Source organism: Ammospiza nelsoni, chromosome 4, assembly GCF_027579445.1.
Source record: "Ammospiza nelsoni isolate bAmmNel1 chromosome 4, bAmmNel1.pri, whole genome shotgun sequence".
Taxonomy (NCBI): domain Eukaryota; kingdom Metazoa; phylum Chordata; class Aves; order Passeriformes; family Passerellidae; genus Ammospiza; species Ammospiza nelsoni.
The window spans coordinates 54,786,928-54,798,355 of NC_080636.1; the positions used below are offsets into that span (position 1 = coordinate 54,786,928).

Below are 11,428 nucleotides of genomic sequence, written 5' to 3' on the forward strand. Positions count from 1 at the left end.
TCTCAACCTTCATTTTCTTTACCATTTCATTTATTTTCATTACTTCAGCCACTGAAAAACAGGTGAAGTCAGACTCAATTACATTGTTTTATGTAGTATCTTAATTAAACATTTCAAAGCATCATCCAGAGATTGTGGCAAAAAAAAACCCAACAAGTTCTATTTTCTATTTTTTAAACATTTACTGTAAAGAAGAGGACAAAACCGTGAGCCAATAATATAAAAAACCCTCAAAACTCAGATCTTTTTTTGCCTCTGCCTTAACTCACTCACTAATTGGGTCCAAGCTTCCTCACTAATTGGGTTTCCAAAGAGAAAGACAATCAGAACCACATTTTGCTTGTGGTAATTTAACTGAGGTATAAAGTATTGATTAGCTTATTTACATTTCCTCTAAATGTGCTTTACACCAAGATGTGAAGAATGTTGCAGAGGAGAAAGTAAAGGTTCCAACTTGTTTCAGTTATCAGACCAGGGAAAGGTGTGTAGGTAACTTGAGAATTTTTTGCCAAATAGTGCAGCACAAAACAATCAGTAACACAAATGAGGGAGAAAAGGACAGGCAAAGTATTTACAGAATGTAAATACTGGGATTTTTCTTTCCTCCTCACTTTTTCTTCTGTTATCTTCAGTTTCACTTCTAGTGACAAGAATCATTTTAATTTGCAGGGAGGGTTGCTAAAGCAACTTTCAGGAATGTATTTAATCCTGAATTCACAGAAGCTGTAATGGGGATGCAGGGGGATGGATGCAGGACATCCTTCCTGTTCCATTCCTAATCCTCCAAGGTCACTCAGCTGACGTGTGACCTTGCAGTTCAGAAACTGCTGACCCAGATCTTTCTCCTGCCCCATGGGAGGATGATACAATCTAGGAGCTGATGGGTGGGGCTGTGCTACCTGATGTCTGTCAGAGGTGGAGGCAGCCTGCTGGGATGGCAGTGCAGGAAGTATGGCTGCAGTGAAGAGAAGTTCCTTCAACAGGAATCTGTGATAGATTTATCAGATCAGAAAACCTGCAAGTTGCCCACTTGTGTCTTGGCAGGGTGGAGAGGGAAAGGCGTCCTCTTTATCTGGCCTGAGAAACCATAAACCCCAGTAGGACTGACCCCCAGGGCCAGGCTATTCAATATTTTACCTGAAAGTATAATTGCTCAAGTCACTGTAGGAGGATATCTGAAAACTTCCCAGCACTACTCAGAGGAAACTAGTTGCTTCAATGAGTCTTTAGTAGGATTTATCAAAAAAATGTCTATTTTACAAATGAAAATTTGTAGTTCCTGCAGTGCTGGATCGTGGTGGGCCTAAGTGTGCTTTTTGTGGCAGTCTGATCTGTGACAAAAGCCTTCCAGAGGGTGATTAGCAAACACAGTAGCAGCTAATTCTGATAAACTGCGGGTGAGCAAATCGACCTTGTGTAACTTGCCTTATGTGCTGAGCATTGGAAGGGGCAGGTTTGGGATGGAGAGAGAGAGACTTAGCAGGTGGGCTTCTGACACTGTTGCTCTGCCCCTGTACATCCTAAACGAGCTTCTGTGATACCATACACATTAACAGCTCGTGGCAGGTCATATTTTCAGGGTCAAAACAGTCAGGAAGGTAGGGGGTGTGTGAGTCTTTTCTTAAGAGATGGGCATCTGTATGGAGAAAAAGAATAGAGTGAAATGCTTAACAGTGTACAACAGCCTAGGGGACTGCAGGCAAAGTGTGTGGTCTCAGCCAGCATGGCCCTAATGGCCATTCAGTCATAGGGAGCCCTTTTTTTCTGCTTTGGAGGAGCAGTTTGTAGGGTCCTTTGGAACCTATCTGAATGGTGACTCCAAGTTTTTGTTTTCCTGAGTTAATTTTAGCAGCATCCGTTTTCCACTCTCCATCAACGTGTGTTACACAAATGCTTTTGCTAGTGTGGTGCAGAAAAGGAGGAATGATGGACAAGGTGGGTGGCAATTGCTTAGATTTGCTCTCTCTGTACTGCCACTGAATGTCAAACCACACCATGTTACTGGGCTGTGTCAGATTACGTGTGGACACAGCATTCCTGTTAGTTAATACCATCCATTTTAGCCAAATGACATTCATTTTAGTTTAATAAATAATAATTGATTTTTAAAAGCTGGACTTTGCCCTTAAACTAGGTTTAGGAACCTACAAATTTGTTGTTTTGAGCTGAATCAGTCTTTCAGTTCCCTCTGCAGTCCACAGAGACAGCAAGGCTTCCCCAGAGAAATTCATCCTAACTTCCACAGGATGGGGAACAATTGCTTAACTCTCTTTTTTGACAGCAGGTAACCTAGAAATCTAGGTTAAATTAAATGACTCTCTCTCTCTCTACCTGACTGGAGATTAGCAGAATTTGCATTTGTTGTCTATGGCTTAAAACTCCCCAAGCCTGGTACCATCCACAAATTTCAAAGAGTTTTGGAACAAAACCTGGCACTGCTGCATGTCTGAAACTCTGTCACCAGCAAAGTGGCTCAATTAAGTGGAATTGGTTTGGGAGGGGAGAATTGTGAAGTGGCACTCAAGCTCTGGCAGGTTACCTGTGTTTCTCTGGCACAGTCCCCACCAGAAGCTCAGTGTATCACCCTAAGTTTTATGTTCTTAAAGCAGGAAAAAAACCCAATCTTAAAACAACAAGATTTCAAACCTGAAGTGGAAAATGGTAATGCAGAATGTGAAATCAAGAGAGCAGGAGGAAGAGGGTGGTGCCAGGGCATCAGAAATGGACCAGCAGCCATTTCATCTGGATCAGGAGCAACTCAGTTTGCCTGGCAGTGTCTTGACACCTGGACTGCAAAACACAGTGGCTAAGGTGAAGGTATATGATTAATTCTGCTGACTCTGTTATGGGAAAATTGATTTCTGGCAAAGGAGAGGAAAGAGCAGTTGGGGGCAGTAAAGTGGCTCAAACCTTGGAACAATTTTTATGCTTTTATACATGAGAGCTGGAATCATCAGCCTCTATGAGCAAGACCCTAACTATGAGCAGATCAGTGAGAATTTTGTCATTGATTGAATTGGGAGCAGGATTTCACTAACTCATGGCTAATTGGTAATCACAGTAAGTAATTACTAATTATGGCAAACGTGCAACAGTTGTGCTGCTGCCTGGAGCTGAACTGTTTACTTCAGGGTTGGGGGTTTTTAGTGTTTCAGCATGGGAAGTAGGGCTCATAAATCCCTGTGTTGCTCACAAAAAGTAGGATTTGGCTGGTGAAAATGGATTCATGGAAGGACCATTCAAGTCAATGAAAGGTGAGGTCTTTCCTCTTCAGGCTCTCAGACACTGCTTGCTGACCTAAGTGTACTATATAAAATATTTGTAGGTGTGTACTCAGTATGGCAGAAAAAGCTGATTAAAAAAAGAACATGTAGTAAAAAAGGATTTTTCTGGAAAATGCTGGCATCATGTCAGTGGTAAATGCAAGCATTCTCATCTCATGTTGATGTGATAGCCACTTCTGTTTATAGATACTTCTTGAGGAGATTCAGTGTTTCAGAATAGATCTCTTCTGTCTCCAGTCTAGCTGATTTTTAGAGAGCTGTGATAGTGAAAGAGGTATGAGCCTAGAAAACAGGCTGACAGAACTGGTGGCTTTATAGGACTGTTGAAAAGAAACTCAAATTTTAAATTTATGCCTATTAAGAAGCCTGAGAAAAAGCTGGTTTCCATTTGAAAAAAATCTGTAGAACAGAAAGGTACTTGGTAGGATTTCAACATCAGGGTTTGATCCTCTGTTTTTCCCAGCACCCAGTACTGAAGGGGGACTGGGAGAGGGAGGAATAAAAAAATAAAACCAGTTGGGGTGTTCCACCAAAGGGAGGTAAAAACAATCCTTTGATCAGCTGCACTTGCAGTTCTGGAAATCAGCAGCCTGGCTGCCAGCTGAGTCTGTGTTGGAATGAATCCTGGCTTCCCTCAGAAGGAAACTCTTATGCATGGTGAGGCAGAGAGTTTGGTGACCAGGAGAACTTCCCTGAATGTGGATGCAGACAAAAACAGACTGCCAGGAAGGTGGCTGAAGGCTAACAGCAAAATTTTATTATTTTATCTCCTTGACACTTGTCCTATACCTTTATAGTCTGTTTCCATCAAAGACCCAGGAAGGGTTATTTCTATTTCTCTTCTACAAAAATAAACTGGGCTGTTGAGTGTGGTGATGGGGAAGATGCCTCAAGCTTCTGCTTACCTAAACTGTGTTCAGGGGTTAGTGTTCAACAGGACTTTAAAAAAAAAAAAAAAAAAAAAAGGAAAAAAAAATAAGCCAAACCTACCCAGCCTAAACCTTACCTACATCTATGACTGCAATTAAGGGTAAAAAGCCTCAGCTGCAGTTTAGCTCTGGAAGCACTTGCACTTAACTTACATTGTTAAAAGTTCTCTGAATTCCACCTGTGACTGAACCACATAGCACACAGTTTGACCAGTGAATGTTGCTGCTCCTTTCTTCCAGATCAAAGGAGCAGAGGAGAAGGGAAGAAGCTAAAAGAGAGGTTGATGACACACAGAACTTCACACTGCAGACCACTGCTGAATAGTGAGCCCCAGGATACGGGTAAGCTAAGCCAAAATTCTTTCTTGAAGGAAAATGTGCAGGTATTGCCTGATATTAGGCTATGTCAGAGGGGGAAACTTGTTGAGGAAAATGCATAAACAACTACTAAAAGTAATATCCCTTTTCTGCTAGCCCTAGGCAGCTTCTCAGTGAGTGGTTGGGTCACAGATCCACACATATGGTTCTGAGTCACCTGCAATCATGAGCTATGTGGGGGCCTCAGTAGCCTAACACAATTCTGGATTCTGCCCTAAAGGTGAGACTACAAAAAGAACCATTTTTAAACAAATTTATTCTGTATTTGTGCCTTGTGTGATGCTTTCTGTCACATCCAAATGTGACTGCATCAGCAATGCCACTGCTATGACCAACTTAAAATCAAATTAAAAAGGAGAAAGTGCAGACCTGAGGTCAGCGGTAAAAGTACCAATTTTCTAGGTGCTCAGTATATGGCCATCAAAAACATAAGAGTGGTAGAACTAAAACAGGTGAGTAGTAACAATTGAAAACTCAGCTTCTAAATACAGAATGAATTGACAAAGTGACTCCTTTATTTCCAGTCTATGTTCTCCAATTCAGAACTTTGAAAACTCACTGGTTTAGGGTTGTACAGATTATCACAGGCTATTGAGTTACAGTGGCATAATGAGGTAGCTAACTGTGTGTTTTTCTCTTCTCTGGCACATTTGAAGTGAAAGAAAAGTATTTTAGTCTAACACATTGTATTTGCCATTACAACAGTTGAAGAGGGTGTGCAAGAGCAGTTAGGAAAGCTCAGCCACAATTAAGCCACAATTGCATACCATGTGGGGTCATCTTTATCCTGATTTTAATGTCCAGCTCTTTCTCTAACACTGCTATGGAATGTGTGCATTTTTGCAGCAGTTGTTCTCTGTGCTTTCCTGGTGGGGAGGAACATTCACAAATACTTTGTGAAGAAGGCCTGGGATAGAAATTGCAGTATCAGAAAACTTGTTTTGGCAGTGTGAATGGTTAACAGCACCAGCATTTACACATTTGACTGGTTTGAGATTAATAGGTGAAATTCGTAAGTCCTCCAGAGTCTCATTCACATCTTCTGCATTAATAGCAGGCAGTTCCACAACTAAAGTCGCAGGAAAATGGCCCAAGTGAAAGCCACTGCTCAAGTAGCAGATCTTGTGGGATATTGAACTGGGGAAGCTTCTGAAGTGGGGAGGTGTCAAGGGACAGACAGCAGCTTTGGCTCACCAATGATCTAGCAGAGAATGTGGAGAGACTTTAGAAGTGCAGGTGGATGTGCTGTTCCACTGTGTAATTTTCTTTAAAACATTGCTGTACACGTTGTAGTTTTAATTAAGCAAAAGGGAAAAGTTGGCTGCTGAACATAATATCTTTGGGCCAATGCTCAAGCACAAATTGAGCCATGCAAATACACATCCAGCCAACTTGGTTAGTTCTGAAGTGGCATTGATGAAATCTTCTGGCTTGTTGTTGTTTTTTTTTATTTTCCTCCCCAACTAATTCTCTTGTTAGTTTACTCAAAAGCTGGCATTACTAGGCGGTAACTGAAGGCCTGCCTGAAATTTTGCTTTAATCATCTAACTTTTAATGATTTGGCATATTTAACTTTGAGGAGCAGAAACAGTAGTGCCACAGACCGCTGTGCATGTTTCCAGGGGACTTGGCAGGTTTGGGGGCAGTTTTTTTATGGTACTTCTAAACACAAAGGAAACAAAACATTTCCTTTGAGCTGAGCAAGGTTCCATCCAAAGCATGCTTGAGAGCCATGGTGTGGCTCCATCCAAAGCATGCTTGAGAGCCATGGTGTGGCTCCATCCAAAGCATGCTAGGAGCCATGGTGTGGCTCCATCCAAAGCATGCTAGGAGCCATGGTGTGGCTCCATCCAAAGAATGCTAGGAGCCATGGTGTGGCTCCATCCAAAGCATGCTAGGAGCCATGGTGTGCTTCCATCCAAAGCATGCTAGGAGCCATGGTGTGCTTCCATCCAAAGCATGCTGAGAGCCATGTAAGCCTGTAAGAATCGGCGATTTGGACAGAAGCAAGGAAAGCTTCAGTTAGAACCGGAATCATCTCAGTAGGCTCCAATATGGCAACAGAGCGGGGCAAACATATCCTTAGAATCGCTGCATGATGTGTGTGGCAGCGAGGTGGTCTCGGCCCCTTCCTCCATCCCCTTCCCGATCCAGAGGGGGCCGGTGCCTGCCCAGGGCTGTTTGTAGGGCCGGGCCGGGGATGCGCTCCGGGAGCCGCTGGAGCGAGGGACAGGCACCCGCCTGCTCTGCACGGCACAGACGGGAGCTCCTCCCAAACCTCGGGTAAAGGATCCGCAGAGCTGGGGGAGCGCCTTGGGAGAGCAGCACTGCTCTGGGTGCCCTGTCTCCTTCTGCTCAGGCTCATCACAGAGGTCTTAGCAGGCCGCCATATCTTGGCCCGATGGAATGGCAAGCATGTCCTTGCTTAGGGAGATGAAAAAGTCTCTTAATTCGTGCAGGATTTTTTATTCCTGCACCCATAAATAAGTCACTTTTATCTTCAGTATTGTTAACGTTATCTCTAGGAAACAAGTACTGGCCTGTAGCCTAACCTTTCTGCCCTGGTGACTTTGCCATCCTCTGTGTATTGGCACAGGCTTTTTGCCTCAGCAGACTTTCTCCCTTTTGGGAATAGGATTTTGGGTAGAGGTCCTGTCTTAAAGTGCTGGGGAGCAAGGCCTGAAAAGTTGCCTGACTTTGAGCTGTGAGCCATGAAAGAAGTACCTTCCTTCCAAGTGCCTGCTGGCATTGGTGCCTCAGCCTGGAGTCTGAGCAGTCCCTTAATACAGACTTCTGAAGGCTCTAGAAGTTTCTTTAAGATTTTTTTTTTCTTTCCTAATGCTATGGCAAAATCATGTGTTACTACTTTGTCTCTGAGAAGGCTCTACATTAAAAATCCGAGGCTTGCTTGTACAGGGAGCAGTTACAAAGAATATGACACTCAGCAGTATGGGAGGCCTTGCTGGAGACAGTGTCACCGAGGTAATAAAGAGGCTTTAACAGGGCCTGGAGAGGAGCAATTTGCCAGAGAAGGTCAGTTTGGAAAGAACAGTCAACCTGTTTTGAAAGACACTGGTCAGAAAAATCTTCATACTGCAGGAAGTTGCTGAAGGCATGGCAATTTGAAGGTGGGAAAGATTTTGGTAAGGATGATTGAATTTTAGTAACAAGTTAAGCTAGAAGCTTTGAATTAGATAATATGGTCAATCAGGGGAAGAATATAAAGCTTAGATATTCAGGTAGGTTAGAAGAATATTCTTGGATGGGATGAAAGGGATGGATGTACCTCAGTTATAAAGATAAAACAGAAGAAACAGGGAGATATAAAGAACTGGATGAGGCAACAGTTCAAAGGTAACTTGGGGAAGAGAGAGGGACCCTAAACTTAAAATGTGTATAAATTAGATATTATCTCTCATTGCATGATGGTGTGACAATTTCAGCCAGCTAAAACATTTGAACTGTCAAGCTGGAAATCTTCAGACTTTCCTTAAAACCTAAAATATCTTCATCTTTTTTAGCTTCATTTGGGTGGGGCTTGGGTGATGTTTTAGTTTTGTGGGGGGTTTTTTGTTTCCTATTTTGGAACCTGGAGTATCTAGCTCCCAGTAACTTGTTGGACTTAGTTACTTTATGCTAACTCAGAGGCACTGAGTGCATACAAAGCAGGGCCTTTGGTAAAAGCCCATGTGTTGTGAAGGTCTCCAACAATGTCAGCAATGAAGAATGACAGTCTTCACATTTTTATACTCTCCAATGAAGAGTGTTATGAGTTCTCAACATTTTTAATAAGTTGGTGAAGTGCTATGGAAGAGAGAAAAGTAGGTGTGGTGTCAGACTTGACCCAGCTTCCTTGATTAGCATACCCAGCTGGACAGCAGAAGTAATTATGTCTGACATGGTATCACAGCTGTGGGGACTGGAGGCTGGTATGAATCATAGAAGCCTGACAAACCCTGAATAGAAGAGTTTCTCTACTCTACTGTGCAGACTTTTTCTTTTTTTTACACTAGAAGTCCAGAAAGATGTTCCACACTGTTTCTTCCTAACCTTGGCTCCATGGTGGTATCCTCTCCAATGCTGTTTTCTCTTGGAAAGCTGCTCTTGAGTATCTTCTTGGCCCACTTCCCAATTGCTTTGCAACTCAGATGATTTTAAAGCCCCTGATTTTACTTTTTCCCCTATGTAAATGAAAGCACCACAGTTTATTCTTTCTGAGTTGAAGTTATACATCTCCTGTAGGGTTCACAAGGCAACCAAAATGTTTTGTTTCTGATTGACACTGTTCTTGGCACACTGGGGGAGAGGCCACCTAACTTAATGGTTATTGAGATCAAGAAGGCTTACTCATGTTCTTATAGCTGCCATTCAATATATTAGAATGAATAAAACCTCCAAACTTCAATAAAGATTTGCAAGAAAACCCAACAATAACATCTTGAATCTTACACAAGTCTATGGCCTTGCTGGATCTCTTCTCTAAAAGTCACCTCGATTTTTCCCTTTTGTCCTCTATTTGATGACCTTTGCAAGACTAAGTGGGAGATCCACACCCTCTCTGGCTAGGTAGGGAATACTTCAGGTTCCCACCTGCTTCCAGTGACTCTGGCTCATGCAAAATCCTCCATGTAGGAAACATGGAAAAAGTATTCCTCCCTTTAAGAACACTTTGTCTTCTTTCTTCCTCTCTTTCTTCTTTAATACAAAAAATGTGGAATTTTTTTTCAGGAGGGGGACATGTACAGAGAGACTAGAATGTATTTGAGTGAATCTGTGTATTCTTCCATTTTCAGACCCTCAATTCTTCATTCACACAGCTGCTTTTTGAGGAAGGAAGCACTCAAAGGGGCAACCCCCTGCAACTCCCACAACTCCTTCAGTTGTTTGTTGCTGGAGTTGGGGGAAAAGAAGCGCGTGAGAGCGTGTTCCCTGGGACCGCGACTCCATCTGCAGGCAGGAGCACGCCACTCTACCCAGAGCCACCACGACCTCCGTGCAGCATCGAGCCCTTTAGGTCTTGGGTGACACTGCTGAAATCCCCCGGTGATTCTCAGTGCACAGCAGTGTCTCTGTCCCTCCCAAAACCTAAATGAGAACAAGAGTAATAAGAAGTCAAATTATATGAGTACCTCATGAATTTTACTTCTGTGACCTGGGCACCTTTAGTGCAAGCAGCCAAGGTATATGAGGAAATTTGTGTGCTTACTGGTGAAAGGAGAAAATAGCACTAAGGAAGTATGGCTGCAGGTTAGTGAGAAAAGCAATTAAATCCTGTGGCCACAGCATCTACATGTCAGGGATGTGTTGATGATAATGGTTTGCTGGCAACAGCAGCCTTAAAATTCTTTATCTAGCTTTGTTGGTGAACTACCACAGGCAGGAGAGCATGTCCCCAGCTGAAAGGTGGAGGTAATGATGCTTTGCAAATGTCTAAGAAAAAAGGCAGCCAACTTCCAGTGCTTGCATTTTAGAGGGATTAAAAATACAGTCAGCCTTCTACCTGCTCTGCAGTTTCAAGTTCATTTAGTTTTTATAATCAGGATACTGAGGGAAGAAGAGTGAGGAAGTAAAACACCAACCATGAGTTTGGAATGATTAATTAATGTTTTCTATTAAGTAGCTCACAAAGCAGTAGCAATTCTAAGAATATGTATTTGGACATTAAAGAGTTCTGAATATCATAAGGGTATTTTTGGTGAAGAGTGCTAGGAGCTAATAAAGCCTGGTGGAATATTTGTGTTTGGTAAACTACTCCCATAAAACCAGACATGAATAGTATGTTTAGGAAACAGTCAATGCTCATATTACAACACTTTCACTTGGATTGGGAGAGTCCTTTTGAGATCATCTAGTCCAGCCTCAGTGCTCGAATAGGTAAGCTAAGTTGTTCAGGCAACCTCCCTGGTCAACCTGTGCCACTGCTTGACTCTTCTAATGGTAAAAAAAAAATAAAAATTGTGTTCTTGTGTTCAGATGGTACACACTAGTATTGTGTTGTTTGGTTTGGTTTTGGGTGTTGCTCTTGTTTTGGTTGGTCTTTCTCCATGTTGTGCCCCTTACCTTTTTTCCATCCATGGACACTGCTGAGAAGTGTCTGACTTCCTCAAGCTCCTTCCCACCCATCAGGCATCTGTACAGATGGATGTGGTGCCTCTGAGCCTTCCCTTCTCCAGGCCAGACAGTGTCAGTTTTTCAGCCTCCCCTCATGCAGTATGTGCTCCAGTCCCTTAACCATCTTTGTGGCCTTGTACTGGACTCTCTTCAGTAAGTCCAGATCATTCTTGTGCCAGGAAGCCCTGAATGAGATGCAGCATTCCAGAGGCAGCCTCACCAGCACTGAGCATAGATTCAGGATCACTTCCCTTCACCTGCTGACAGCTGTCTTCCTCCTGGTGGCCTTCTTGGCTACAAGGGTGTATTTTTGGCTTGTGGTTGCCTTCTTGTTACCAGGATCCCAAGGTCCTTCTTGGAAAAGCTGCTTTCCAGCTGGTAGATGCCTAGGATATGCTGGTGCCCAGGACTGTTCCTTGTTACTTTGCATTTCCCCTTTTGAACTTCAGGACATTTCTCTGCCCACTTCTGTTGAGGCAGTGCTTCTGAAAGGTGACACAACCATCTGGTGTTATCAGCCACTCATTCCAATTTTAAATCATTTGCAAACTTGTTGAGGATACAATCCTCAGCTTTTTTGGTATGGAAATGAAAGCTGCTTCTCTCCAGGTATTACTACTTCTCCTTTTTTCCTACTCATGAAGTTTAGTGCTTCTCTATGGGGTTTTTCACTATTATTAGTCTATTTCTTTTGGACAAATAATTTGCATCTTACTGTAAACTAAA

General features: G+C 42.8%; 1 long non-coding RNA gene across 1 annotated transcript; it reads left to right on the top strand.

Moving 5' to 3' along the window:
* Window positions 1–3,138: 3,138 nt before the first annotated feature.
* Window positions 3,139–10,466, top strand: LOC132072693 (uncharacterized). Its single transcript, XR_009418371.1, has 3 exons — window positions 3,139–3,254; window positions 4,454–4,555; window positions 9,385–10,466. It is a non-coding gene; the product is annotated as an uncharacterized LOC132072693 (long non-coding RNA).
* The last annotated feature ends 962 nt before the right edge of the window (window positions 10,467–11,428 follow it).